At 40.7% G+C, this 6,203-nt stretch overlaps 1 non-coding gene across 1 annotated transcript; it reads left to right on the plus strand.

The window, feature by feature from the left end:
- The first annotated feature begins 3,660 nt into the window (after positions 1-3,660).
- TRNAK-CUU lies at positions 3,661-3,733 on the plus strand. The gene has a single exon. It is a non-coding gene; the product is annotated as a tRNA-Lys (tRNA).
- Positions 3,734-6,203: the final 2,470 nt, after the last annotated feature.

Consider the following 6,203-nt stretch of genomic DNA (forward strand, 5'->3'; position numbering starts at 1 on the left):
GTGCACATTCTGACTGCATTATATTCAAATCCACATCTTCACAGGGCACAATATTTATCTCTGGTTTTCACTGTATCTATTTTGAAACTTCCCAAAAGGGAAAAATAGTCAATTGATCAGAAGATTATGTAAACCAACTTCCTTTCTATGTGAGCTTTCATTATTTGTGGTACTTGTGAAGGATGATGTCTTTTTAAGGAATTTGAAAACATTTAAAATTGTAACAGTACTAATTCTTAGCATAAAAGTATGCTAATAATAATGATGGGTGCCATTTTTGGCCGCTTATATCAAAATATACTTTATCTATTTTAATTCACAGTATTTTTTCCTTTTTCCAGCTGAGGAAACTGTTGCCAGGGGATGAAGTAACTTTTTCAGGCATAGCTTGGATTCACAGCTTTGGCCTAGTGCCGAGTTCATATTTTTCTGTGCCTCCTTGCTTCTATTATTCTCTGCTAACAAAACTGAGTCCTTAGTGAGAGGAGCTTACTTAGCATCATACTGGATCATTACTACTCTACATGCCCTAGATAATAAATAATCATAGCAGTAAAACCTATACACAAAGTTGTGGATATTAACATAAAACCTAGATTGATTTGTTCTCGGTATTAAGTCATTAACCGTATTTGGCTACATCAGAAAAGAGACTGGTAAGCTGACTGGACCCCTGGCAGCCTTGGATACACCATCTCTCACGACACAGAACCTTCATGGAATTTGCCGACTGTGGCAGAAATTTTGGGGACACTTAGATACCCACTACTTCCCTTAAATTGTATAGATCCCAGAATCTCTTTTGGAAAGTTTTTACCTTGGTGCACAACTGGGGTTCAATTATGTACCAATTTGTCTAAAGTACCAGCATTTAGGTATAGTAGCTAAGACTGGGGGTGAACAGGTGGAGGTGATGAAATCAAGAGCCCTGGCTTCTCTGTTCCAGCTTTGACAATCCTGCTGTGTCACCAGATCTCTCTCAGCCTGACGGAAGATGGCAGTGTTTTAAGACGCCCATTAACTCCTTCCTGATTGGTATAGTAATTAGAATTGCTTAATCAACTGAATTCTTGTACTGAGAAAGAAACTGTACCCCAAACCTATTACAGTAGTTTGTTATTATGTATTTATGAAAGTATGTTTTAAATTGTGTAATTTATCTTACTGACCATCTGTGACAGGACCACTATTAGAGGTTGTCAGATACATTAGAGGTTGTCAAATACATCATACCCTAATAAACAGATGAAGAAGCAACTAGATGACTTGCCCAAATTCCCGCAGCAATGAGGAGGTAGAGCTGGGATTCTAACCGAGCTGACAGCTCCCAACTTTAGAGCTCCTTCTATTTCGAGTCAGTGAGATTTCACTGTCACACAGAGAAGGGCTGGACAATGAGGGTGCTAGGTTTGGAAAAACCAGTGATCAAGTAAGCAGAGGCCAGATATGTGGTTCTGGAAGGTATCTTAATTGCATAGGTGCATTTTTATTAGTAGAAAGAAGAATAATAGAATGTTTACATTTTAAAGAAAATAATTTCTTTTTTTTTAGTTCATCACCCAAGCTTTACCACTAAAAAAACAAGCTGAGCTCATGGACAAAAGAACCCAGGCAGGTCAATGTGACGAGGCCAGGAATTGCTGCTTCCTGATGTGTGGGCCAGCAATTTGTTCTCAGTGTGGACTTAAACTTCGGAGGGGACCTAAGCTGGGTCTGCATACCCCACATTGCTCTGGTAAGCGTTGCTGTCACTTCTGTCCCTCTGGACCTATGCTGGAAGAACTTTTCCTTCATGGATGCTGGGGACTCCTTGGGAAACTGTCAGTAGCCAGAGAATTTCCTTCTGCTCTCACCTCCTCTTCCAGGACACTCATCTGATGAGCAGGGTAACTGCAAATGGCACAGAAGACACTTCTCTCTGACAGGAAGAAAGATGGCATTTTCTTGTACGACTTCCCCAAAGGTATTTACAGTCTCAGAAACGACGATTGGCTTAGATGGCAAGACGTCACAGGGTCATGTTCATCTGTGTGGAGGCTACTATAGCTAAGCAGTGGGTTCTATTTCATCTCTTGAGGGCAGAAGTCTTCTCATGAAAACAAATAGGTGGTAAAACCAGATGCACCCTATGCATACTGAAGGGAAATGTAATCTGACCGAGATGCAATGAGCCAAAAGACAAAAACAAGAACAAAAGACACCCGCTAGGTCTTGATTTCCAGCCCCACCTTTCCCCCTTGAGTTCGTAGGTTTCTTTCCCGCTGGACACTAAGCTCCCCGAGGGCAGAGCACTGTGCTTGTCTGTTGTTTCCCCAGCACCTAGTATGGTGACTCACAAAGGGTAGTGGTTCCCAAAAGTCTGGAAATGGACCTTTTGATAATAGGATCTTGGCAGTAAAAATCATAATAGATTTACTTAAACCAAACAGCTTCTAAGTGGCAAGACCTGAAACCAGCACCCCGGTCTTCAGTCTCCAAATCCAGTGACCAGCCCACTAGATAGACCTGCTTCCTTGACTGAGGATTCTCATCTGGGGGTCTTCAGACACTGCGGCTAGGCTGGTTTGGGGCATGATTGTATAGAATGGATATGGCTTCTAAATTTTTATTTGCTAAACCTGGCAACCCCAAGAGTAGTGCACATATGTATATAATTTTTGACCCTGGGATGTGCAAATCATGTCATGGAGGAAGTCCTCTGTTCCTCTAATTTGTAAGGTGGTCTGTGACTACATCTGTGGTCTTGACTAAATATGCTGGGTCTCGGGCTTCAAAGGGAAGGAGGAGGACATGACTCATGGTGCGGCTGAGGAGCACGGATACAGATGGACTGTAACAGGAAGGACAGGGTGTGTTTTTGTAACTGTTTTGCATATCTGTTTGTTGGTAAATGAATGATGATGGTGTATGGACAAGATGTATTCAATAACCACCTCCATCAGGGAGATTTTGGTTGGGAAAAGTTTTCTATTGTTGGATTCAGACATCCATATGTTGAATGCCATTTGAACACTTGCAACAGAAATTCAGAGTTTAAATCACTTTTACCATAGTTTTGGCAGGACTGGGAACACATTTTTTTTCAGCTGTTCTTCCTGATGGGAGCTATAAATAGTTTTGGGGAAGTATATAATTATCTCAAAGTAGAAGCTAAAGATAAAAAGCTGCTTAAGATTTTAAAGGAACATTTAATGGTTATTATTATGTAACATTTATTAAGTATGCACACTGTGATCATTGTCTTTGCCAGGAAGAAACTTGGAATAAAAAGTCAACCCAAGATGTGACATGTATAAATAGACCAAAAGGTATATTAACATGGTTCCAGAACAAAGGGTTGGCTCAATAAAAAAAAAGAATTTAGGAGAACAAAAAAGGCAGCCAAATTGGGTAATATTGTATAGAAATGAAGATGACTTAATTAGTAATAAATCTTTAAAAATACTGGCAGTTTAAAACCAAGATGGATAGTCACGTAAAAACAGGTAACGTGGTGCATGCATGGGGTAGTACTGTGTTTTTGGCAGTTAGCTTAGACTTTTACATAGAAAAGGGGTTTACTTATTCTGTTCAATGAATAAATACTAAAAGATTTAAATGCTAAATAGAGATTCATTGTTGGCTGAAGCAAGGTAAGTATTATAAATGATGACTTGGGGCGCCTGGCTGGCTCAGTCGGTAGAGCATGTGACTCTTGATCTCAGGGTCGTGAGTTCAAGCCCCACATTGGGCATGGAGCCTATTTAAAATTTAAAAAATAAATAGAAAGCTCACAACCAAATAATCTTATTAATACAGCCACCATTTATTGATGCCTGCTATATGATGCAAGTAATATATACGTCTAAATATATAGTCTCTAATTCTTTTTTTTTTACTTTTTAAAATTTTATTTATTTTTGGTATTACTTTTTTAAAATTATTATTATGTTATGTTAGTCAAGTAGAGAAAAACAGACTTTTAAATAGAGAACAAACTGCCAGAGGAGAGGTGGGTGAAGGGATAATGAAATATATAAAGTACACTCATCAAGATGAGCACCAATTCTTATAGTGACTCTAGGATGTAGGTATTATCATTGTATTTTACAAGTCCTTTAAGGCTGTAAGTGGTTAATTGAATTTTAAGAAGCCATAGGATACATAAAGTAGAGATGCAAAAATTCAAACCCTCATCTGCACGGACACTGATATTCAGGTTTTATCATCTTGTGGTGCCATCTATCCATCCTTGTACCTAGGCTTTCTTGTTTTCTTCAGGTTATTTTTCCCTCATTCATAAAGGATTTTCCTTTAGAATCTGATTATCCTATTTCACCTAGCTTGGACTTTGTGATTCATCCTGTTGCCTCTGGGCCTGCCCTTAGTTTGTCCTTAACTCTTCTATGGTCTTCTGGCCCTAAGCTTTAGTGATTTGTCCACGTTATTCATCACATACTCATCTTGGTGTATTCTAGTTTCAGCATCGCTAAGTACTCCTCAGTACCGATAATTTGCATAGGTGGACCCCACAAAATAAAACATGAATATTCTCATTATGACCTGAAGTCATGTGTTACTCATTTGCAAAGAAGAAGCATAGGAAATGAACCAAAGATCCTTATTAAGCATTATTGGTCCTTGTCCTTACAGGCATACAGTTCCTGGAGGCCAGGGCAAACAAAAGACCTTTGGGATCTCAGTAATCCAAACGATGATAGTTTCTTTGTGTTGGGATTCTTCCTGGGAAGAGTTCAGACATGGGGACCACTAGAGACAGGCGAGATTTTGGTAGTGGGGAGGGACTGAGGCTGGCAAAGTTTCTACTGAGACCTTTAACAAAAAGCTGGATGCCTCCTTCCTCAGGAATGTTAGCTTGGTGAAAAGATCATGGAATGCCTAGAGGCTTGTGGCACTTGTCATGAAGTCCTGATGTCCCAGAAGCAGGGGACTTCATGGGTATTTGCCCCCTTCTGCATCCTGGGTGCTCATCTGGGTGCTTTCAGTTTAATCCCAGAAGGGGCTAACAAACAGTGGAATTGTGGAGTGTAGAGTTCACACTATAGTGAAAATAGCAGGTTCTTTCTCTTCTGGATAGGAGTTAGTTACCCATAGTAATGTACTCAACAATTACTAGCTTACAGAAAAGTTCAAATACTAAGTGTGGATATGCTGAGGGCTTGGAAGTGGAACATGAAAACATTATCAGCGTGTGGCAGGTACAGACCTAAGTTAAATAAAAGAAGTTGAGGGGCACCTAGGTGGCTCAGTCTGTTAAGCGTCTACCTTTGGCTCAGGTCATGATCCTGGGGTCCTGGGATTGGGCCCTGCATTGGGCTCCCTACTCAGTGGGGAGCCTGCTTCTCCCTCTGCCTGCAACTCCCCCTGCTTGTGCTCTCTTTCCCCCCACCCAAATAAATAAATACAATCTTAAAAAAAAAATAAAAGAAGTTGAGAAGTAAACCAACCTTTGAGAAATGGGGTTTGGAGGAATGAAGCCAGTAGGTTGAGGCTTCAGCAAGCTAATGGGATGCAGAGCTGGCTGTGAGAGATGGGGCTGAAAGTGTCTGGATTTGCACAGTTCCTTTACACCTTGAGGCCTTCCTCTAAGGGCACCTGTGCAAACAGACCTTTGCTGCCCTCACATCTCTGCCTTCAGCGTACACCATATGCTCTGATTGTCTTCATGCTCAGCAACCCAACTCACTCAAGGGCCTCCTGGCTTGCTCCCTGTTATTTACTCTCTTGTGAATGCTTTCCTTACTTGATCCTGACTTTTGGGGATACTTTTCTAGCAGTTAGTTTTGCTTCCTTCTCATTACAACTAGAATTCTCTAGCCATGCTTCCTTAGGTGACCCTGGTTAATCATCTCGCCTGGTCCAATCATAACTCTGGGTATATTACTGCGGCCCCATGAATGTGACACAAACGTCAATCTGTATATTTATTAAATTAATGCTAGCTTTTGTGACAACAAACCCCTCAAATTAGTGGCTTAGCACAAGAAAAGTTCATGTTTTTCATATAACAACCCAATTCAGTTGTTCCTGATTAGCTCCAAGTAATCGCCCAGGAAACCAGGATGATAGAAGCTCTACCATCTTCAGCATGTGAATCCCATTGTGCCAGCACCCAGCAGACTGGATTAATCTGGTACCATGCCTGGAAACCTGGGAGATTTTTATGGGCCAAGCCTGGAAATGGTGTTCATCACTTCTCCCCC

The sequence above is a fragment of the Phoca vitulina genome, unplaced genomic scaffold (assembly GCF_004348235.1).
Source record: "Phoca vitulina isolate PV1807 unplaced genomic scaffold, GSC_HSeal_1.0 scaffold9, whole genome shotgun sequence".
In the NCBI taxonomy this organism is placed as follows: domain Eukaryota; kingdom Metazoa; phylum Chordata; class Mammalia; order Carnivora; family Phocidae; genus Phoca; species Phoca vitulina.